We start from the raw sequence: 25,608 nt of genomic DNA on the forward strand, positions 1-25,608 counted from the left end.
GTGGGGAGCCTGCTTCTTCTCCTCTCTCTGCCTGCCTCTCTGCCTATTTGTGATCTCTCTCTCTGTCAAATAAATAAATAAAACTTAAAAAAAATAAATTTCCCTAAAAACCCTGCAGCATCAGATGACTTTACTGTGTTAGTTTGCTAGTGGGTGACCCGCAAATGGGGTGGCCTAAACAACTAAAATTCATTCTCTCACTGGAGGCTGGAAGTCTGAAATCAAGGTGTTGGCAGAGTTTTTCTTCCAGTGCTTATGAGGGAAGGAGCTGTTCCCGTCTCTCTCCTTGGCATGTAGATGGCCATCTTCTTCCTATGACATCACGTCATCTTCTCTCTGTGCAGGTCTCTGTGTTCAAATTTCCTCTTCCCACAAGGACAACAGTCATATTAGATTAGGGCTCACCCTAATGACCTTATTTTAATGGATTACGTGTGGAAAGGTCCTATCTCTAAATAAGGTCTCATTCTGAGGTACTGGGAGTTAGGATTTCAACATATGAATTTGAGAAGGGACACAATTCAACCTATAACACTCCATCCTCTGGTCCTTAAAAATTCATAGTATATTCATTCTATCCTAATATGCAAAGTATATTCATTCTATCCTAAGATCCCAAATATCTTAACACATTCCGGCATCAACCTTTAGTCCAAAATCTCATCTACTATCATCTAAATCAGACATGAGTAATACTCATTAGTGATTCCTCCAGAGACAAAGTTCTTCTCTAGCTGTAAACTTGTGAAACCAGACAAATTACCCACGTCCAAAACACAATAATGGGATAAGCATAGGATAGATATTCCCATTCTAAAAGGGAGAATTTAGAAGGAAGAAAGGGGTCCCAGGTCCCAGGCAGGGTCTGAAACATATCAGGGCAAATTTCATTAGATTTTAGGCTTGAGAATAACTCTCCTAGGATGTCAACAGTAAATAAACAAACAATCTGATTAGAAAATAGGCAAAATACACTAATGGCTATTTCTTCAAAAAAGATATACAAATGAAAAACATGTATAGGAAAAGACATTCAAAATCATTAGTCATTATAGAGATGAAAATTAAAACCACACAGTGAAATCACAGTGTACCTACTAAACGGGTTAAAATAAAATATAGTTACAGTATCCAGTATTGGCAAGGATGTGGATCAAGAGGATCACACATACATCACTGGTGGGAATGTAAAATGGTACAACCATTCTGGAAGTCAGTTGGCAGTTTCTTAAAAACTAAACATGAAATTACCATATGACCCAGAAATTGCACACCTAGGATTTTATCACGAAGGAATGAACACTTACATGCATGAAAAAGCCAGCACATAAATGTCTATAGAAGCTTTAGTCATAATAGCGAAAACATGGAAACAACCTGGGTATTCTTCAGTAGGTAAATTGTTAATGCAAGGACCTGGATGAATTTCCAAGGATTTATGCTCAGTGAAAAAAAGTCAATCACAAAAGATTACATATGATATTATCACATTTTTTATAACATTTTTGCAGTAACAAGTTATACACATGGGGATCAGGCTACTCATTGCCAGGGAATAACAAGGAGATGGGGGTGGAAGAGACAGATGTGCCTATAAGGGGCAACATAAGAGATATTTGTGGTGATAATAATGTTCTGTATGTCCACTACATCAATGCTAATATCATAGTTCTGATATAGTACTGTGGTTCTGCAACATGTTGCCATTGGGAGAAGCTGGGAAAAGGATATGGGATCTCTCTGTACCATTTCTTATGCAATACTACAATTATCTGAAAAAAAAAAGGTTAATCAAAAATTAAGAGATAATTTACTGGTCTGGATATTTCTTATCAGAACATCTCCCTTGAACAAGTGTCATTCACATTATGTAGAAAATAACATGGAGTGGCTCAAGAAGGAAAGATGGCGACAAGAATTGAAGGAGAGGTTAGAGAAAGATTGGTTCTTGAGGAGCAGAAGAAGGGATCATTGCAAATGAGGAATGGGATGCACTATTAAGATAACAGAAGTTTCCAGACTTGATGACCCTTCCCTCAATGGAGGAGACAGGACTTCAGACAAGAATGCTGTCCAGATTCCCATGGGGAAGCTCAGTTTAAGGTACTGGGATTAAGTAAGAAGTAGAGAGGAATTTCCAGAAGCTTCTCAAGAGCTGGTCTTGATCAGACAATGAACGTGAGCATGTTAAGAAGTATTGTTGGTGCCAACCAGCAAAAGAAATGGCCAAGTACCTTCTGGACTCTGTGAAGATCCTAGGTCCAGTCCACACATTTTGAGTGGGGAGAGATGCAAGGAGAGAAACTGGATTTTTCAACATATACCAAATGGCAAGAACTAAGAACCTGATTTTAATTAATTTGAGAAAAATAAAGCCAAGCTAGCATTTTGTTATCACAGTTGAAATTTCTTTTTTCTTTTTTTTTTTTTTTTGACTAGTTAAAAAAAAACAAAAACCAACCAATTGGCAATGCTTTAATTACATTAACTAAGAAGAAAAAGAGAGAAGACTCAAAAGCCAAAATGAGAAATAGAAAACAATATAGCAGTTAACCACAGAAATACATAGTATGATAACAGATTACTATGTACAATTTTACACCAACAAATCAATTAACTTAGAAAAAAACCCCAGATAATTCAGAAAAATACACAGGTTACTAAGATTCATCATGAATCTTAAATCCAAGAAGTAGGGAATCTTTTTAGACCAATAACAAGAATGAAAGTTGAATTAGGAATAAAAAATCTTCCAGCATAAATCTTTATCAAAATCTTACAAACAGTGGAATAGAGGGAACATAGAATTATTCCATGAGACCCATACTATCCTGATACCAAAGCAGGATAAAAACTGTACAAGAACAAGGGCACCTGAGTAGCTCAGTCAGTTGGGTGTCCAACTCTTGATTTTGGTTCGGGAGGTCCAGCTTTATGCTGGGCTCCACACTCAGCAGGGAGTTTACTTGAGGTTCTTTCTCTTCCTCTCCCTCTGCTCCTCCCCGTGCTTGTACGTGATCTCTCTCTAAAATAAATCTTAAAAAAACACACACACACAATACGGGGCCCCTGGGTGGCTCAGTTGGTTAAGCGTCTGCTTTTGGCTTGGGTCATGATCCCAGGATCCTGGGATCAAGCCCTGCATCTGGTTTCCTATTGAGTTTCTCCCTCTTCTCTGCCTGCTGCTCCCCCTGCTTGTGCTTGCTCTCTTTCTCAAATAAATAAACAGAATCTTTGAAAAAATTAAAAAAATATAAGGACAAAAACAATACAAGAACAGAAAAGTCTAGTTTGTCCAATATAAATTTTTGCTATTCTGGCTTTCTTTTAAAACCCATTTGTGTATTAAGTATTTCTCCACCCCCTCACTTTCAATTTGCAGGTGTCATTAGGTCTAAATCTAGTCTCTTGTAGGCAGCATATAGATGGCTCTTGTTTTCTTATCCATTCTGACACCCTATGCTTCTTGATTTAGTTAGCATTTAGCAATTAGTTCATCTACATTCAGAGTAATTATTTTTTTAAAAAAAGATTTTATTTATTTATTTATTTATTCATTCATTTGTCAGAGAGAGAGAGAGAGAACGCACATACAAGCAGGCAGAGTGGCAGGCAGAGGTGGAGAGAGAAGCAGGCTCCCTGCCAAGCAAGGAGCCTGATATGGGACTTGATCCCAGGACCCTGGGATCACGACCCGAGCTGAAGGCAGCAGCTTAACTGACTGAGTCACCCAGCGTCCCATACATTCAGAGTAATTATTGATAGATATGTATTTATTGCCATTTTATTACTTGTTTTGTCATTGTTTCTGGAGATTTTCTCTGATCCTTTCTTATCTTTATCACTTTTAATCTCTCCTTTCCACTCAAAAACTCCCCTTTAATATTTCTTGCAGGGCTGGTTAAGTGGTCATAGACTCCTTTGGTTTTGTTTGTCAGGGAGACTCTATCTCTCCTTTTATTTTGAATGATTGCCTTGCTGGATAGAGTGTCCTTAGCTGCAGATTTTTCCTATTCAGCACTTTGAGTATATCATGCCACATTCTTCTGGCTTGCCAAGTTTCTGTTGAGAAATCTGCAGCTACCCTTATGACAGTTGAAATTTCTATTACCTTCTGGAAGCATCAGTAAAATTCACACCTGCCACTAGATGTCACAAAATCTTTTCTCACTGATAGACTACAGGAAGAAATTTTAGATTTACACCATTTCAAGAATCAGATTTCCTTTACATTATCTGGAGTAAATAGCCCAGATCACTTTGACAAAATAGCTAGAGGATTTGGGGATCCAGGATTGATTTCTCACTTCTGATGATTCCAAGTGAATATTTTTTTTACATTCTAGAAAGAGTAAATGTTTCTATTTACTGTGTGCTTTCCTTTGAATTCCTTTGTAGAGACTGGAATGACCATAAAATTATTAGCAATGGGGCTATGCCTAAAAAGATTAGTTTAACAAACAGAAGGATTAAAAGGAAATCTGAATGCAGATAATGTGCATCCAAATTATTATGGCTTCCAGAGGTGAAAAGGTATATGTAGATATTGAAGCACTTTTTACTACATTAGTAAGTTAATGCAATATATTGTACTATAAAACCTTTGTAAAATGCTAACAGAATAGTTATTCTGTTATGTTTTCAGGCACAAGCAAACACTTTACATGGCTTTTATGTAGAAGCTTGTTTTCCCTTTAAACTAAAATTACTCTCAAAAGGTGGGCACTTTTTCCCACATAGAACACAGGAAGTTTGCTTTATTATTCTTAGTTCCTTGGCAACTAGACTTACCTTTTCTTGGATTTACCTTAAGAATTGTAGCTGGTTGAATAGAGTCCCTCCAAAATTTACGTCCACCTTGAACCTCAGAATGTGACCTGACTTGAAAATAATCTTTGTCAATGTAATTATATAAGTTAAAGTCAGGTAATACTGAATTAGTGTGGATGCTAACTCCAGTGCCTGGTGTCCTTAAAAGAAGAGAAGATGAATACAGAGTCACGCAGGAAAAAGACCTTGGAAAGACAGAGGTAGATTAAATTGGTGCATCTACAAGCTAAGGAACACAAAGATTTGCCACATGTGACCAGAGCTAGGAAGAGGTAAGGGAGGATTCTTCCTGACAGCCTTCAAAGGGAGGATCACCCTGATGGCTCTTTGATTTCAAACTCTATCTTCCAGACCTGTGCTAGAATAAACAGTTGTTTTATATCACCCAGCTTGTGGTAATTTTTTAAGACTTCCCTAGGAAACGAATACAACAATCAATCCTTATCTGCTTTTACTGGACAAGGAAATGTTTAGATGTTTGAATTAGGATATTTACTTCTGTTCTCCACAAAACATATTGACTTATTTGGTGCTTTGTGGAATAGCCAAGTGGTTTTCCAGCTGCTTTCTCAGCTAAGTGAAAGAGAAAAATGTTAAAAGAGTTGACTGTGTTTTTAAATCATCCAGGGCCCTTCTTGTTAGAAAAATTGATTTCCTTGATTCCAAACTGCAGCTAGCAATCATTGCTGTTGATTGGGAAGAACGTGCTAGCGGACAGGGACAATCCACTGACACTGGCATGAAGATGAAGTATCACTCTATCCATCCTATTTTCTAGTAATGCTTCTACCTGATTTGTAAAATTAGTAATTTTTTCATTAAAAATATGCTGGCAATATTTCTATATTTATTCATATGATGCCATGTTCTCATTTTTTTGTGGGAGGGGGCAAAAAAAAACAGATAACATATTGTAACCTTCGTTTTACCAGGAATGGTAGGATTTATGGACACCATTATATTCTAAAAATAATTTAAAAACATAAATAGGATGAGCATGGGAATGGAGAGCAAACAGAGACTTGGGAAAAAGACAGAAATAAAGTTGGAATTAAGAGAGCTCGTTAAGTCATATTTATGCATTTTCTCTGGTTTGTTTATGGGTCAATTTATCTTTGGTTAAAAAGAGGTAAATGATTGACCCTTGGCCCTAATCCTTCAAAAAAGTGAGTTTGGCACTTAAGAGTTGCTCTCTTCTGGTAGAAAAGTGGGGTGGGACATGGGCATCAAGGTAATTCGCTCAACTCAGCTAGGTCACTCCAACTGGAAATGGCAGTACTCAGCTTGTGAGTACTGTGTGTTATTGGAGAGGAAGGTGGAGAGGAAATAATGTATCTTGGCTCCCTATTTCACCATCTTTCCTTACTGTGGCCAACAGCCTTCTCCTGGCTAGGATTTAAGACCCCACCAGTCAGCTACAAAAAGACACAGTTATCACCGTAACTGCGCTTCTTCTTGTAAGTCTGCTCCAATTGTTTCTCAAGATTTCTGACATGTCTCATTATGGAATTTTGCTCTGGTCTCCAAAATATTAATTCATTTTAAAAGGCCCAAAAAGTAAAGAACAAGGTAAATTATTGAACTTAGCATTATAACACTTTGAATTCCTGGGGAACTAAATATTTATTGATTTTCTTAGTGTAGAAGTTTGCATTCATATTTCCACAAGTGATGAAGCATTTAAAGTTTATCCCTTCAAGAATAATGTGTAATTTGATGGAATTATAATATTAATATTTTATAGAAAGAATATTCTTGCTTATGACTGTAAAAATAGTGATTTATACTTTTGAATTTGGGACAAATCACAGAAAATAGTCTACCCAGTCATTTTCATAATTCATATGGCCCTCTTTTCTTTCTCCTCCATTAAACAATGTTTGTTTTTCCAACAAGCAAAACACTCCAAAGAATCTCAAGGAAAAATAAGCCATTTAGAAGGAAATTATCCATGGTATAGAGTAGCAGAGGTTGTATCCTTAGATATCATTATTTTTCTGAGGTCCATCAATGAGAATGTGATATTTACATCAAACTCTGTGAGTATGTACATGTATTCTTGTATGTGTGTATCTATGTTCATATGCATGTTTGTGTGTATGCATTTGTGTGTGTGCAAAAGAAAGATAGAATAAGAAAAATTCATTTGTGTGAAGAGGGAAAATAAAATATCATTTGAGAACTTTAGTTAATTTGTAATGACTTTTTTTGACTCTCTTCTCCTATTAGGACTCAAGCTCCACAAAGAAGGGACTTGATCTGTTATGTCACTGCTATAGGCCCAATGAAATAATAGTACCTGTGAAATAATAGGTATTTTATAAGTATTTGCTTAGTTACTGAAATAAATGAGTAAAGGGTAACCTATATTAAAATATAGTTTTAGGTAAGTAGGAGAACAAATGATATATAATTGCTAGAGAAAAGAGTGTAGCAGTTTATATTTGGCAAGATTAGAAAAAGCACATTCTTTTATTGAGATGAAACTCACATAACATAAAATTGTCCTTTTAAGCACTTTAAAGTGTACAAGTCAGTGGTCCTTAGTACATTCACACTGTTATGCAACCATCACCATTGTCTAATTTCAGAACTCCTAACAGAAAGCCTGAACCAGCAAGCAGTCATTCCTCATCCTCCTCCCCCTAGCAACCTCTCATCTGCTTTCTGTCTCTGTGGAATTACCTGTTTTGGACATTTAACATAAATGTAATTTTACAGTATGTAGGGTTTTTTGCAAAAGCTAATAGAAGTTTACTATGGTGAGTGCTAACCAAGAGAAAAAGACTTGAACATAAGTAAGAGGCCTGTGATGCATTAATTTGACCTGATCCAACACCCTATGTCCTGGCTCTGCACTGCTTGTAGACAACAACTCACATTCTCAATGTAGGTTGCTAGTACCACAGGAAGCAGAACGTATCATACTCTCAGAGAAGTGTGATTTTTCTTTTGACCTGTCTGGAAGATCTCTGAAGGACCATCACGTTGTAGAATATATCAGTACATTATTTTTATGACTGATAAATTGATTCTGACAGATTTTGCCAGATTATATATTCCCTTTTAAAAATTAGTTAGCCTTCTTGAGCACAGCTGCCCCTCCAACATTCTTTCTCTTTGTGTAACCACACCATTGAGGCATAACATCCTGAATCTGCTCTAGATTCTCAAGATTTTCCTCCCATACAGTCCCTCCAGAAGTACTTCTCAGGCCCTCAGCTACAAAAGCAGGTCCTACAGGAAGTGGGGTCCCAGAGATCTACTTGTCTTGTGACTTCCAAGATACACTTACATTCATGAGTCCCCTTAATAAATAATCTTATCAAGCTAAACTTGCTGGCCTTTCTCTTCAGTCTTAGGGCTTTTTTGGTCTTTGAAGGTTATTTTGCACATGCTTAAAATGGGATACAATGTTATATTAGTTTTAGGTGTGCAATATAGTGACTTGACAATTCTTTTTTTTTTTAAGATTTTATTTATTTATTCGACAGACAGATCAAAAATAGGCAGAGAGGCAGGCAGAGAGAGGAGGAAGCAGGCTCCCCGCCGAGCCGAGAGCCCGACGGGATCATGACCTGAGCTGAAGGCAGATACTTAACCCACTGAGCCACCCAGGCACCCCAGTGATTTGACAATTCTATACCTTACCCAACACTCACTGTGATAAGTGTGGTCACCATCTGTCACCATACTCTTCACTACTTTTATGGAGGGATGGGATTTTAGAGTTCCCCACCCCATTAGTTTTGCTTATGTCACTCAAAAAATTTTAATTGCTTTTATTTTTAATTTGATGTTGATTTCTAAAGATTTAAATATGCATTTAGACTTTTCAATATTTGTGGGATATTATCACAAAATAGATTAAGTAAGGGAATGGTGGCAAAACACGTTTTCAAAAGCAGGTGATTTGTTAATGTGTGAGGCAAGCTAAAAGGAAGAAATAGGGAGTTTAAATATTAGTGATGAGCTAGAGAATGCGCCCCATGTAAAGAATAACAAATCCCCTGATTTCAAATCACATCTGGAGTAAAATATAAAGAAAAAGTCTGAATTGTCCATGAATCCCCAATTTTTGACTCTGAATTATATGAATCTGGCTAAAATTTCCCAGTGGCTTGTAGTTTATATATCATGTATAATCTTTTAATATCACTCACTCATAATGACTTTTCTCATTCTAAGGGCAGATTGTGGCATTCTAGATTTTTTTTAGCATAGTTTACATGTGACAGTATTTTTAAAATATTTTATATTACATACGGTTTAATTTTTACACATTTTTTTCTTAAGATTTTATTTAAAATCGAGTTAATTAACATATAGCATTGTATTAGTTTCAGGGGTAGAATTCAGTGACTCATCACTTACATTTACCACCCAATGCTTAATACAAGGGCCCTCTTTAATGCCTATCACCCATTTAGTGCATCCTCACCAACCTCCCTTCCAGAAGCCCTGTTTGTTCTCTATATTTAAAAGTCTCTTATGTTTTGTCTCCCTCTCTGTTTTTATCTTATTTTACTTTTCTTTCCTTTTCCCCCATGCTCATCTGTTTTGTTTCTTAAATGCTACAAATGAGTGAAATCAGATATTTGTCTTTCTCTGATTTCTTTCACTTAGCATAATACACTCTAGCTCCATCTACATCATTGCAAATGGCAAGATTTCATTCTTTTGATGGCTGAGTAATATTCCATATATATATACTCACCTCTTTTTTTATTCATTCATCAGTATATCTATAATTTGGCTATTATAGATAATTCTTCTATAAATATCAGGGTGCATGTATTCCTTTTAATTAATATCTTTATTAATTAATAAATTAATTTGTGCAATTCCTGGATTGTAGGTTACTTTTTTTTTTTTGCTAAGTTTTTATTTCAATTGCAGTTAGTTAACATATACTGCAATATTAGTTTCAGGTGTGCAATTTAGTGATTCAACACTGACATACAATCCTGGGGCTCATCACAATACCTGGTGCTTAATCCTCATCACCTCAGGTTTACTGGTTTAATACAATGGGTTAAAAAAAATAGCTATAAATATTGAGGAACTGACTTTTATATCTCAGTTTCCATTTGAACAAACACCTTTTATCATAGTACTCCTTTGTGCCCTGCTCCTCTGTACTATAAACAGACTTTGCAGATTAGGACAACCTCAGAAATTCAGTCCTACTTGTGGCAGAATGGACAAGTCTTCATAATTCTGGAATGCAATACTGAAATGTTTATTTTTTTATTTTTTTTTCCATTTTATTTATGTTTTTCAGCGTAACAGTATTCATTGTTTTTGCACAACACCCAGTGCTCCATGCAATACATGCCCTCCCTATTACCCACCACCTTGAAATGTTTATTTTTTAACAGCCTGGGGCCACATTATTCATTTTTTTCGGTAACAAAGAAGACATTTTGATTTTTATTGCTAATTCTGTCTACTACTCTGTTGTTTCAGAGTCTGGCAGTAAAGAGAGGGTCTAATAGGCATCTTTCCAAAAGAACAAAGACATACACAAAAGCTTGTATTCAAATCTTCATAGAAGCCTATTTGTCTTAGCCAACAGATAGTAACCCAGATGGCCATAAATTTGTAAATGGATAAACAAAATGTGGCCTATCCATATAATAGGCTACTACTCAACAATAAAATGAACTAACATCTTATGCATGCAACAACATGAATGAATCTGAAAACTTCCATGCTACATAAGGGAAATCAAACACAGAAGCCTACCTACTATATGATTTCATTTACATGAAATTCTGGGATAGACAAGATTATAGTGTCAAAAGTATATCAGTCATTGCCTGAAGTGGGCAGGATCAGAGAAAGACAGAAAATGGGCACAAAGAACATTTGGACGTGAAGGAAGTGTTCCAAAACTAGATTTTAGACATAATTAAATGTTTATATACACTTACCAAAACTCCTTTAACTGTATATTTAAAATAGACCGATTTTATTTTATATAAATTATACATCGATAATCTATATCTTAACAAAGCTCTAAAAGAACTCAAGTTAATCATGTTTTAAAATATTAGCGTGTGGACTATGGATATATCAAAGACAGTTTCTCCTCTCAAGAAACTAATGACAAAAAAAAAAGTCATAATAGAAAGTAGCTATCAGGGGTGCCTGGGTGGCTCAGTGGGTTAAAGCCTCTGCCTTTGGCTCAGGTCATGATCCCAGAGTCCTGGGATCAAGCCTCACATGGGGCTCTCTGCTCAGCAGGGAGCCTGCTTCCCTTCCTCTCTCTCTGCCTGCCTCTCTGACTACTTGTGATCTTTGTCTGTCAAATAAATAAATAAAATCTAAAAAAAAATTTTTTTTAAAGAAATGTTTAAAAAAAAAAAAAAGAAAGAAAGTAGCTTTCAGAAATAACCATGATATGCAGATGAATGTTGAGACACTATCTGAAAACTAATGAAAAGAGGCACAATTCATTATTTGTTATTTTATTTCTGACATTTTGTTACATTGGTCAAACAACACTATCTTAGAAAAAAAAAGAGAAAGTTTGAAACATGGTTTGCATGTTACAATTACATAATTTTAAAATAATACTGGTGATATATAGAGTGTATAATAAGAAACACAGGCCCAGTTTTGGGCATATCTCGAATGTGCAGATAGGGTGAAGAAATATCATTTTTAATGTTAAAATATACCTAAACAAATAAACATAAAGTGATATGATTATATGATTTTAAAAGGTAATATAATACTACATGGAACAATGTATTTCTCCAAAATTACCATGTTTCCTCAAATTCTTTCTTAAAATATTACTAGGAAAATAGAAAGAGTATAAGCTTATAATGGCCAATTTTTGAATGTTTGCACCATGACATCATTAAATCAGTGTATTGATGAAGCTAATGATAATTGATAAGGTTTTTGAAGAAGATGAGTGAAAGCAAAGTTATTCTGGCAAACATGATCTTGTAATGGCAAGAAAGTGCCTCGGTACCACTAATAACATGGAGTGAAGCTAGAATAAATTTTGTCCATCACAATCCAAATGCTAAGTCCAAAAGGCAAGTCCCACTCATTCTTTCTTATCCAAAAACCACCTAAAAAGATGATGTCTAGAGTAAGCAGTAGATAGACGATTCTAGTCATTGATAAGTTTTATTCTGTATTTCACTTTAATATATTGGCTTTGTAGTTTCTGGAATCCTTTCTAATTCATCTTTTGTTGTACTGGCTTTTCATTTCAGTTTTGCTATAGATATTATGTTACGATATACTATTCCAGGTTTCATTTTGACCCACCGTTATCCAAAAGAAATATCCTTTAATTTAAAAAATCTATATATTGTCAACAAGAAAATATTGATATTATTTGGATCAACACAGCTTAGTAATAAGCAATGAAAATTCTATCCCAGACTCTGGCAAAGATTGTTTTTCTTATTTGAGGAGTTGGAACAAGGGATCTTTGTTCACTTAAAGAAAAGAAATTTAACAATATATAGGTATTTACTCCTTGACTTGCAAATATGTATTTTCTTTCTGTTTATAAAATACCAAATTCAGTAAATTTTAGTGTGACTCCATCTTACTAAAACAGAAAATAATTTTTTAGTTAACTCCAGTTCAATAAATTGGATAGATATATAAAATTATTTAAATCTGAATTTCAGATCCAAATGTTTCCACCAATTTTAATTTTATAAATATATAATAATAATGCCTCACACCATGGTTCATTGTGGTACATGTTGCATTTGGAAATATTTTGCAAAATACAGAGTGCTTTTCAAATACTGATTGTAATTTCTTTTCCTTATCATAAATAATAGCAATAATAATAGACTCCTAGACTTTGATCCTGTGAGGATATGCTGCTTGGACTCATGGAACCACAGCCCAGTTATTTTGAGCATCATTACAGGCTGATATGCTGAAATGTTGCCAGGTGAGTTGGGCTAACTGCACTTTCCAAGTGAAATCCAACTTGCTTATTATCCTGCAAACATAATCAGAAATTTGGATGCTACAAGGTGGGAACTAGGTTGGAAGACCCCAGACATAGTAGAGAGAAATAATTAAATTTGAAAATTGCCATACAGAAACTTGCTACTTCTGAATGCATTCTTGTCACTTACAGAAACTTGTATGTGTGAAATACATTCTTGTCACTTTAGAGAAATATTTGTAAAGATAGTAATAGATATGAAAAAATATTTTGTATTGGTACAATGCTTAATATATAGCAAAATGTTGGCTTACAATGAAATTTAATTCAAATAGTGCTGATTTTCTTCCTTAACATTGTCTGGGCATCTCGCCACAATATGTCTCATTGTGACAGCACCAATACAGCTAATTAAATAACTTCTCATTAATTTTATCTGTATAAACAATAATCTTTCATTGACTCTTCCATCTGTTTTGTATTAATTGTATCATTATATAATCATTCTGATGATTTTTTTATAATTCCATTACCAAAAGACATATTTTAAGCTTTTCAGTTGTTTCATATTTAACTAACACTTGAAACTGCCTTTCCTTCTGTTGGTAGTTATTCTGGTGGATGTGCAGTAGTTTGTGTTTTAATTTATATTTCTATGATAACTAACAAAGTAGAGCACTTTTTTATATGCTTATTTATCATTTGGATATCATTTTGTGTGAAGTGTCTGGTGAGGAATTTTAACAATAGGGGATCTTTATATCTTAGTGTGTAGAACTTTTTATACATTATGAATAAAATTCCTTTGTCAGACGTATATCTCCTACTCTTTGGGATTTTTTTTCACTTTTTATCATCAGAAGTTATTAACAATGCATCCAGTTTTGCAGTTTTACCTCTACTAATGGAGATTTGGCTACAATGTTTAAGAAAGTTTTACCTACCTCAACATTGTGATCAACCATTTTTTTTCTCTAAAGGCATTAATGATTTTACTTATCAGATTTATATGTACAATTTATTAGAAATTATTTTTTCCATATGACTATCCAATTTACCCAACATCATTTATTGAATCCCAGTCTTAGATGAAGTTATATGTGTCTCATATTTACACTCTCTTCTGTTCATTAGTATCTTTGTCTAGCATTTTGCCTTGTATTTTCTTGATTATCTACAGTTTGTGTAGATTTTTGTTCATGTTTGTGTGGCTACTGATTATCATTCTGAGCATGGCTGAAATACAGGGGCATTTCTGCCTGATATGAGATTCTTATAATGAACAATCTTTGGTTTGGGGCTTCCTAGAGACAGCTAAGACTTTCTTTAACGCTACACTAAGTTTGAAATTCTAACTCAATCAACCTCCCTCTCTTATTTCATGGGTGTCAGAATCATCTCACCCACACCTGCTCTTACTCCTCCCTCTCTTACCATGAACAATTCCTGTAGCACACGCACACACACACACACGTATATTGGCATCATATTTGGCAATATGTATATTGGCAACTTATTTCCAGAGAAATAAAACTGAGGGAGTTGATTATATAAAACTTGAAATTCATCCTTAATGTGATCCCAGTTCTTCCAATGTTATATAAATACCAGTACCTCTATCAATTATTAGCAAGACAGATTTTAAAGTGAATTTGGTGAATTCATTGCTGCTTATAAACAACTGAAAATTAAATCTACTACTATTTTCAAGAAAAAAATCTGACCTGGAAATTAGTATCTGACCTCTTAGGGCTGGCCATATAGCCACTTGGAGGAGGTAATTTGAAATATAAGCCTCTAACTGTACACTTATTAAGATTCCATCATGCCTCAAAATAGTGTACATTTAAATAATTTGTTGGTGTTAACATAACTCATAGAAGGAAGAATTTTTACATATGTGTGGTAAAAAGGGTAGGAAATACTCCCAAATGTTTTGGAAACTGTTCTTGCTTAAAAGGAGAAATTCTTGTACTTGTAGTGGAAATAATCTAAAGCTATATTTCCCAAACAAAAAAATGTCAGCTTATGAACAAAAAAGAACTTTTTTCATTGAAGATTAAATATACTAGAAGACATATAACTTAATTCTTCAAGTCTTGTAGCTTTCTTCTAAGGTCTTTGTAAATGCCAATCAATTGAATTTTATTGCAACTATTCATTGTCACCTTCTTTAACCATTGCAACCATTCTCTTATTAACAATGATCAGTGTTGTAAAAGCAAACACCATTAGACTTTGCATTTTAAAAACTAAAAATAAATTCAAAAAACAATCACTTGAAACTGTGCTTTTCTTAAACCCTTAGGTCCCTGGAAATCTTTATATTGTCATAGGGATTAACCCCTAATGAAAATAACATTTCAGGAGCAATGAATCTGAGAAGGGAAGAAATATATTTTGATATTTTTTTGAAAAATGTGTTGTGTCTTTAAAAATCAAAGATTTAAACATATTCTTCCACTGCCTAATAAGATCATGTAATTTCACGGAGACCATGTAATCTTCAGAGATCTAGAACACTCAAAAGTCGTGAGATTGTGCTCCATATCAGGCTCCACAGTGAGCTTGGAGTCTGCTCAAGAATCTTTCCCCCACCCCTGCCTCTCTCCAACTCTCTCTCTCTCTTTCTAAAAATAAATAAATAAGTCTTAAAAAAGAATGTTCTTTCTCAGAGCATGGCCAAATCCTTCATCTGCATCAGAACTCTTCTTAAGTATGATAAGAAGAGAAAAATCTTCTGAAATAAATCTATATAAAATAGTGAGCCACATTAGTATTAACTTTTCAATTTACCCTGCTTTTTTGCCCTACATTTGATATGCTATGATTTGTTTGTTCATTTTTTGTCTCTAGCCACTAGAATATAAGTTCTATTGTGACAGGAAAACTGTTTTATTCCATTTTAAAAATTTCCAGCTCCAAAACAGAGTCTAGTACACTGTATGGAATCTCAGACATCTTAAAATATAGGTATCTCCCCAAGTAATTTAATGTCTTTCATAAGTGTGGAGTTGCACTGTTTTCCCAAGCTTTAAAATTGAATTTTTGTAACTCTGTGTAAAGAGGGCCTGAGGCTGGAGGAAAATGTGAAAGAATAAGATATTGGGAGAAAACTTCATAAGTGTTTCTAAAACTAAGTTTCAGTAACTCCTCTGGCCCATTTTTTTTTTTATTTCCTTCTCAAAATCTGCCATTTTTGTCTGCATACACTGAACCTGTGTTGTCTTTGTGGTTCTGTCTGAAAGTACACATCTTTTCTACCATTTTTTTCTCTTCGGTATTCCCAGATGCTCTTGCTCCTCCTCTGTACTCATAGCCCTGTTCTTATTTATATTTTTCAGAAATAGACATGACTCTTCCATGAATGGCAGATGCCAGTTCATTTCATTATTATATGTTTGTTTTAACCTGTCACATCCTTTACCTTGGGAATCAAAAGAAAGGACCATGCTCACTTTGGAAGCACATACACTAAATTTGGAATGATACAGAGATCAGCACATTCTCTGTGCAAGTAGGACATGTAGGTTTGTGACACATTCCATACTTTTCAAGCAAGCATATGAAAAGATGTTCAAATCATACCTCATTAAAGAATTGCAAATTAAGGTGCGCCTGGGTGGCTTAGTGGGTTAAAGCCTCTGCTTTCGGCTCAGGTCATGATCCCAAGGTCCTGGGATCAAGCCCGGCATTGGGCTCTCTGCTCTGCCTGCTTCCTCCTCTCTCTTGTTAGGAGACTAGAATAGTCTACGTGGTAATAGATTAGAATTAGGGAAATCGATATGAGCTCATGATTACCTTAATCTAGATAAATGGTGACACACACACACAGATTTGTATATACACATATAGTTCCTTCCTCTGTCAACTCAGAAGACCTAGAAACAACAATATTCCAGTAGCAACAAACATAGATATTGGTTTCTAGTAACATTCTCTAAGGAAAGGAAATAGGGTGAAATATACTGTGGCATCTGCCACCATTAAGTTTGACACAGATTCTGTGAACCAAATACTTTACGAGTCATCAATGTATAGTATTTTATTATCATTCATAATTAAAAGTGAAAATTCCATTCAATGTATAAACTAGAGCAATAGATTTTAATGTAACAGAGTACACACAAAAAGTTAATTTACGTTTTTTCAGATAACACATTTTTTTAATATTTTATTTTTTATTTATTTATTTGACAGAGAGAGAGATTACAAGCAGATAGGCAGGCAGAGAGAGAGAGAGAGGGAAGCAGGCTCCCCACTGAGCACAGAGCCCAAAACGGGACTCGATCCCAGGACCCTGAGACCACGACCCGAGCCAAAGGCAGCGGCCCAACCCACTGAGTCACCAGGCGCCCCTTTCAGATAATACATTTTAACTAAACTTTCATAATTATGAGTTGTCAATTTTTGTATAGAATCAAAGATTAATATTTATATTTATCTGAAAAGGATATCAAAATACAAATATCTCCTATGCTTTTCATCTACATAACTAAATGAGATGAAGTTTCTTTCACATATCCTTCATATATTTCAAACCAACACAATATATTGCAAGAGTTTAGAATGTAGAAACAGATATAAGAATATGATTCTATTTCATTAAGCCAGATGTTGAATTGTTTGTAAAAATGTAAAACAAGGGTGCTTTTCTATTCCATTTATTTTTATTTTAGAAAATACAGTTACTTTTCATAAAAATGTGTTATTTATGTCAACATGTGGTGGAACACATTAAAACACAACTACTTTCATATTTTCAAAATGTCTATTTAGTGTATAAGAAAGCAACTGATTTCTGTGCATTGATTTTACATCCTGCCACTTTACTGAATTGTTATATGAGTTCTAGTAATTTGGGGGTGGAGACTTACTTTTGGGTTTTCCATATAAAGTACCATGTCATCTGAGAAGAGAGAGAGTTTAGACTTTTTCTTTGCCAGTTTAAATATATTTTATTTCTTTTTGTTGTCTGATTGCTGTTGCTAGGACTTCTAGTATTATATTGAACAACGGTGGTGAGAGTGGGCATCCTCATTGTGTTCCTGATCTCAGTGGGCAGGCTCAGCATTTCCCCATTGAGGATGATACTTCTTGTGGATTTTTCATAGATGGAGTTTATGAAGTTGAGGAATGTTCCCTCTATCCTTATACTCTGAAGAGTTTCAATCAGGAATGGATGCTGTATCTTGTCAAATGCTTTTTCTGCATCAATTGAGAGGACAATGTTTTTCTTGTCCCTTCTCTTATTTATGTGTCCTATCACGTTGGTTTGTGAATGTTGAACCACCCTTGCATCCCAGGGATAAATCCCACCTGGTGACGGTGGATAATCTTTTTTATGTATTGTTGGATCCTAATAGCTAGGATGTTGTTGAGAATCTTGACATCCATATTCATGATGGATATTGGTCTGAAATTCTCCTTTTTGGTGGGGTCTTTTCTTGGTTTGGGGATTAAGGTAATGCTGGCTTCATAGAAAGAGAATGGAAGTTTTCCTTCTGTTTCTACTTTTTGAAACAGCTTCAGAAGAATAGGTATTATTTCTTCTTTGAGTGCGAGGTAGAATTCCCCAGGGAATACATCAGATCCTGGACTCTTTTTTGGGGGGAGGGAAATTAGAGGATTGATTCCATTTACAATAGCACCAAAAACTATAAGATACCTTGGAAAAAAACTAACCAAAGAAGTAAAGGATCTATAATCAAAGAACTACAGAACAGTCATGAAAGAAACTGAAGATACAAAAAGATGGGAAAACATCTATGCTCATGGTTCTGAAGAATAAATATTGTTAAAATGTCTATGCTGCCCAGAGCAATCTATACTTTCAATGCCATCCTGATCAAAATACCATTGTCATTTTTCAAAATGCTGGAACAAACAATCCTAAAATTTGTATGGAACCAGGAAAGACCCTGAATTTCCAAAGAAATGTTGAAAAAGAAAAACAAAGCTGGGGGAATCATGTTGCCTGATTTCAAGCTTTATTACAAAGCTCTGATCACCAGGACAGCATGATACTGGTGCAAAAACAGATACATAGACCAATGGAACAGAGTAGAGAGTCCAGATATGGACCCTAAATTCTATGGTCAAATAATCTCCGACAAAGCAGGAAAAAATACACCGTGGAAAAAAGACAGCCTCTTCAATAAATCATACTGGAAAAATTGGACAGCTATGCATAGAAGAATGAAACTTGACCATTCTCTTACTCCATATACAAAGAAAACTCAAAATGGATGAAAGACCTCAATGTGGGACTGGAATCCATCAAAATCCTAGAGAAGAACTTAAGCGGTAAGCTCTTTGACATCAGCCACAGAAACTTCTTACAAGACACATTCCCAAAGACAAGGGAAACAAAAGCAAAAATGAACTTTTGGGACTTCATCAAGATAAAAGGCTTCTGCACAGCAAAGGAAACAGTTAACAAAACAAAGAGGCAACCCATGGAATGGGAAAACCACACTATAGACAAAGAGCTGATATCCAATATCTATAAAGAACTTCTCAAACTCAGTACCGAAAAAACAAATAATCAATCAAAAAATGGGCAGAAGACATGAACAGACACTTCTCCAATGAAGACATACAAATGGGTAATAGACCATGAAAAAATGTTCATCATCTTTAACCATCAGGAAAATTAAAATCAAAACCACATTGAGATACCACCTTACACCAGTTAAAATGGCCAAAATTAATAAGGCAAGAAACAACAAACGTTGGAGAGGATGTGGAGAAAGGGGAACCCTCTTACACTGTTGGTGGGAATGCAAGTTGGTGCAGTCACTTTGGAAAACCGTGTGGAGGTTCCTCAACAATTTAAAAATAGAGCTACCCTATGACCCTGCAATTGCACTACGGGGCATTTACCCCAAAGATACAGATGCAGTGAAAAGAATAGCCATATATACCCCAATGTTCATAGTAGCAATGTCCATAAGAGCCAAACTGTGGAAAGAGCTGAGATGCCTTTCAACAGATGAATAGATAAAGAAGATGTGGTCCACATATACAATGGAATATTATTCAGCCATCAGAAATGATGAATACCCAACTTTTACATCAACATGGAAGGGACTGGAGGAGATTAAGGTGATTGAAATAAGTCAAGCAGAGAGAGTCAATTATCACCTGGTTTCATTTACTTGTGGAACATAAGGAATAACTTGGAGGACATTAGGAGAAGGAAAGGAAAAGTGAAGGGCGGTGGAATCGGAGGGAGAGACAAACCATGAGAGACTGTGGACTCAGAGAAACAAACAGGGTTTCAGAGGGGAGGGGGTAGGGGGATGGGTGAGTTGCTGGTGGGTATTATGTAGGGCATATATTACATGGAGCACTGGGTGTTATACATAAACAATGAATCTTGGAACACTACATCAAAAATTATTGAGGTATGATGACTAACATAACACACACAACCCATTAATTTGAAAAGATTAAAAATATATCTATTTAACTTAAAATAATCATTGAAGATATAGTTAACATCAGCAAAATTTGTGGTGCTCTCAGTAAATTTTTTTTAAAGATTTTATTTATTTATTTGTCAGAGAGAGAAAGATCACAAGTAGGCAGAGGGAGAAGCAGGCTCCCTGCTGAGCAAGGAGCCCGATATGGGACTCGATCCCAGGACACTAGGATCATGACCTGAGCCAAAGGCAGCCGCTTAACCAACTGAGCCACCCAGGCGTCCCAGTGCCCTTGGTAAATTTTAAGAAAGTGAAAGAGTTGGGACACCTGGGTGGCTCAGCCAGTTAAGTGTCTGCCTTCTGCTCAGGTCATGATCCCAAGCTGGGATCGAGTCCCACATTGGGCTCTTTGCTCAGTGGGAAGCCTGCTTCTTCCTCTGCCTGTTGCTCCCCTTACTTGTGCTCGCCCTCTCTGACAAATAAATAAATAAATAAAGTCTTTTTTTTTTTTTAAAGGTGAGTCTGGAAACCAAAATTTTGAGAAGTACTGGACTAGTATACGTGTAGCCCAAGACTTTGAAATGAGGTCCATGTGAGCTAGGTTCTGCATTTAATAAATCCGACTGCTTCACTCTTATATTTTCATTTATTTTGCTAGTTATACCTTTATAAAACTAGTTAAATACTTAAGCTGTGTGAATGAGTTCCGTGGGAAGTATGTTGTCTATTACAAAGCCAGAGCTTTTGAAGGTCATGCTTGTGGTGAGAATTTTGATGTGGTATTTGGAATGAGAGAACCTTGAGAAAAGTTCTAAAAAAAAAGCTTGGGAGACATACTTGGCGCTGCTTAGTACAGCCATCCACCTGCCTGGTTCAAATGTAGTTTTCTGATTTCAGGGTTTTGTTCTTAACTAAGGAATTAGTGTATAAATGGAGCTATTGTCAGTACTTTACTTTTCATACCTTTATTAGGCTTTTCACAAAATTTGTAAGATACAAAAAATATTTCACCAATTTTTCCAGTAAATACACCCACATGTCTCCACCTGACAGTGTTGATAACTGATGCACACCAGGTAGTTCAGCAGCTTTTCTTTACTGGAAGAGCAAGTAGCATATTATTAGATAAAAACATGGCAATAGTTCCCGCTGGGAAAGAGCTAGTACTTAAGGCTGATGTTTCTTCCCAGCTGTATACTGCACTATAAGGAACACTTATGAGTTTCTAAGACAAGAAAATATGTTCCACACAGAGGAATTTATTATTTTTATTTGCATAAAATAAACCTGAAAAATCTAGATGAAATAATGTTTAGAATGTTTAGCATATTCAAAATAATGTGACTTTCAAGAATGAGAAATGACATGAATTTAAGAATCTTCAAATAATTTTCATCAAAATGCTTTTAAGTCCCCAAAATATTTTATTCTACTCAAATTTGATCACATTATTGCAGTCAGCTATTGATGAATGAGCATGTGATTCAAAGAGAAAGGTCTAGTTCCATTGGACTGTTATTAATTAGTTTGATTTGCCTAAACAGTGTCACCATCAACAAAAATAATGGCAATTGAGAGGAAAAAATGAGCAGACGGGTGGTTACCATATGCTCATGCCACACTCATAATTGATAATAATTAAGTAATTATGGGTGGAAGAAAATGTTCATTCAAATGTCTATGGCATTTGAAATGCCTGTTTATAAAACCGTGTCATTTATAATGGATACTGTTCCACTTGACCTCGGAATTAGCAAGAAGTACTGAGGGTAAAGGAAAGAAATCATTCCAGTGTTTTCTAACTCAACTTCATGCGCTGACCAAATTTATTACATTTTTAATAAGGAATTAATAAACATAAATTTACCTCTATTTTCTTATTTTTGATACCAAGACAAAAAGATATGTTCATTTCATGGGGTGTTAACTATTGAGATGACTGTGGATGGTGATGAATGTGCTATTAGCATGTCTTGGAAAATGGCTTGACTACTTCAGGTCCTCAGTCTTCAGTTGCTTGTTCTGACAGGAAAGCTAAGGACATTAGGTCTGGTTTCAAAACATCATTCACAGTGTATGAACAACAGTATTCTCCAAAGGCCAAGGAAACAAAAGCGAAAATGAACTTTTGGGACTTCATCAAGAACAACAGTATTCTGACCCACCAAATGTTGTCTTTTCATGTTGCCTTTCCCCAGACTCCTCTTGATCTTTTCACTGGAAACAGATGCTTTTTTTGCTCATCAATTCTCCTAAGAATTTTACCTTGCATGAGAGGACTGTTTCCTTTTTATTTACTCATCCTAGAGGTCAATGATTAGAAATATAAGCTTCCTTTTTATTGTCTCAACTAGTTTGCTTCTTTTAGTGATAAAAGAAAGAAGCCAGCTAGTAACACTAAAATTGCAATGATCTTTAAAATGTTATTTTAACTGTCATTTTACTTTCTTTCATAGTACCCACCTTGTGTAAACAAACTTGACATTGATCCTCCTCAACCTTTTATATGGTCAGAAAATGAATTGGGCTAGAATTCAGAGAAATTCCTGCTCAAATACAATATTGATTCCTCACACTCGAAGTGAATTTCTGGTACTGGATAAAATTCAATTAAACACCTAGTATCAAAGAATAGCAATGTTTATTCTCATTAAAGTAGGTAAGTAAACTAGATTTCTAATACCACAAGATGTGTCTTTGAGGCATAAAAAAAAAAAAAAAAAACAATTAGCCTCCCTCACCTGAATTTCATTAAAGATTCTGAAATGCTGTGACAGGTAATCTACCATCCAATAAACAAGTTCAAGAAAATATCCCCTGTATTTGTTTGTTAGGGTTGCCATAGTAAAGTACTACAGACTGGATGGTTTAAATAACATAAATTTATTTTCTCACATTTGTGGAGTATAAACGTTCTAGATTTAGGTGTCAGTCAAGCTTCTCTCCTCAGCTTATAGATAACTAACTTATTTTGTCTTCATATGGTCTTTGCTCTGTCTTTGGGTACAAATTTCCTCTTCTTATAAGGACACCAAGCACATTGAATTAGGGCCCACCCTAACTTGATACCTCCTTAAAAATCCTATCGCCAAACACAGTCACATCCTGAGGTATTGTAGTTTAGGACTTTAGCTTATGTAGCATTCCAAAGCATATCAGTTTTAGGGGGACACAATTCAGCCCATAATATAAACTATAAGATTAAAACATTTAAGTAGGTAGTTTTTACTTTAAAAATATTCTTATCTATAATTATATTCAGACACATGCAATAAATAGTGATCTCATTCAGCTGAGCTGTCACTTGGATGGGAGTATGAATACTCATGGTTAACTATTTCACAGAATGTATACACATTTGAGGAAGTGAGCTCTTTCATGCTAGCATATTAATGCTCCATGTTACAGTGGTACTGTTCATTCTCAGAGTTTCCCCCTATAGTTGCCTGACCTATATCCTACATGGCGGATGAGGGTTAATAAATGACTTGCTTCCTGAGATACACCTGACTCACTGAGGCTGCTCACCTTATTTAGTTACTACAACTGGGGCTTTTTCAGTTTAGCTAGATGACAGCAAATTTACAAATATAACTCTTTGAGAGACAAAAACAAAAGCTCAATACTTACTTGTTTCTTATACATTAATTTTTTTCTGTCAGATTTTCCCAAATCCAAGATCCAGTGAAAACTTTTCTTTTTAAGTAATATGTTGACCAGGAATGTGCATGTTAGGTATCAAAATAAGCATTCTTTATGTCTTATTTTATTTAAAAACATAATAAGTCAATGTAGCATTTTATATTAATATTTCCATTTCACCTAATAAGAATCTGAAACTTAACTTAAATAATTTTCCAAAGATTAACAAAAAGTAGTAAGTAGAAAATGTGATTTCAAACCCAGGTAACCTGACTCCACAACCATTTTATTAAGTTCCACATATTACTGCTTTCATTAGGAATTAAAACCTCATCACAAGTTCAAGGAGAAGAAAGCATTCATTCTTTTTTTTTTTTTTTAAGATTTTATTTATTTATTTGACAGAGAGAGAGATCACAAGTAGGCAGAGAGGCAGGCAGAGAGAGAGGAGAAAGCAGGCTCCCTGCGGAGCAGAGAGCCCCTTGCGGGGCTCTATCCCAGGACCCTGAGATCATGACCTGAGCCGACGGCAGTGGCTTAATCCACTGAGCCACCCAGGCGTGATCTCAGTTGAAGATTTTCATTATATGTCCTTTATCAGGATGAGGAAGGTCAATTTTATTCCTACCTTGCTGAAATTTTTTTCATAAATGTTATATTGAATTTTGTCAAATGTTTCTTTTCTATTAAAATAATTATACACTTTTTTCTTTTTTCTTCTTTGATATGGTAGATTATATCGATCAGTTTGCAAATGCTGAGTGACCTTGCATTCCTGGGGTAAATGCCACTACCAAAATGCATTCAGTTTGATGATTATCATTTTATCCTTGCATTCAAGGACAAAATTTTGATAAGTTTTTGTGTCTATGCTCATGAGGAATAGTGAGTTATATCACTTTTTTTTTCATGTTATGTTTTATCTGGTTTTGGTATATGAATTAATGTTGGCCTTATAAAATGAGTGAGAAAATGTTTTTTACTTTTTCTCTGAAGGACTTTACATAGTTTCTTTCTTAAATATCTGATAGAATTTATCAATCATGGCACTTGACCCTGGAGATTACTTGACCACCTTCTCTCTCAGCCTCTGCGTTTAGTTTAATGTATATTCATTATTTTTGCTTACAGTTTTTAAATCTAATTAATTAAGGATACTAGTAGTTAAACTTATGTTAACCAAAGTTTAGTTTCTTCCTTTAAAACTACAGGGAACTTATATCTAATCAAAACATCACTAGGTAATGTTTAGTGAAATTATTATGTATAGAACACATTATCATACTTCACATGAATGATTTAATTTAATTATTAAATTTACCAAATTAAAAACTTGAACAAAACTATTACATACTAAGAAATAGGCTATTTTTTTCAACATAGTGTTCATGACTCTTAATGTACTTTAGACTGTGAACATACAAATTTATATCTTCATGCTAAATCATTTAGGGAATTCAACTACATCAGAGAATACTATTTACAAGAATAGAAATCTTCCTCCAGCAATGTGTATGCTATTTAAGCTAAAACGTGGCATTTTTATCATCTTTTGATATTCTCAATTTGAATATTCTTACATCAGTTAACTCTGATATAATAAAATTACCATATAGATGATACTCAGTTTTTCTTGTTATTTTAGATTTGTAAAAGTAAGCCTATTCTATATCATTTGCTAGCAGGGAAATGAAATTGAAACAACAATTAGGGGGGTACCTGGGTGACTCAGTGGGTTAAGCCTCTGCCTTCGGCTCAGGTCATGATCTC

At 34.9% G+C, this 25,608-nt stretch overlaps 1 non-coding gene across 1 annotated transcript; it reads left to right on the top strand.

The window, feature by feature from the left end:
- Window positions 1-16,219: 16,219 nt before the first annotated feature.
- Window positions 16,220-16,323, top strand: LOC123937801. The gene has a single exon (XR_006817590.1). It is a non-coding gene; the product is annotated as a U6 spliceosomal RNA (small nuclear RNA).
- Window positions 16,324-25,608: the final 9,285 nt, after the last annotated feature.

Source organism: Meles meles, chromosome 2 (genome assembly GCF_922984935.1).
Source record: "Meles meles chromosome 2, mMelMel3.1 paternal haplotype, whole genome shotgun sequence".
Classification (NCBI taxonomy): Eukaryota; Metazoa; Chordata; class Mammalia; order Carnivora; family Mustelidae; genus Meles; species Meles meles.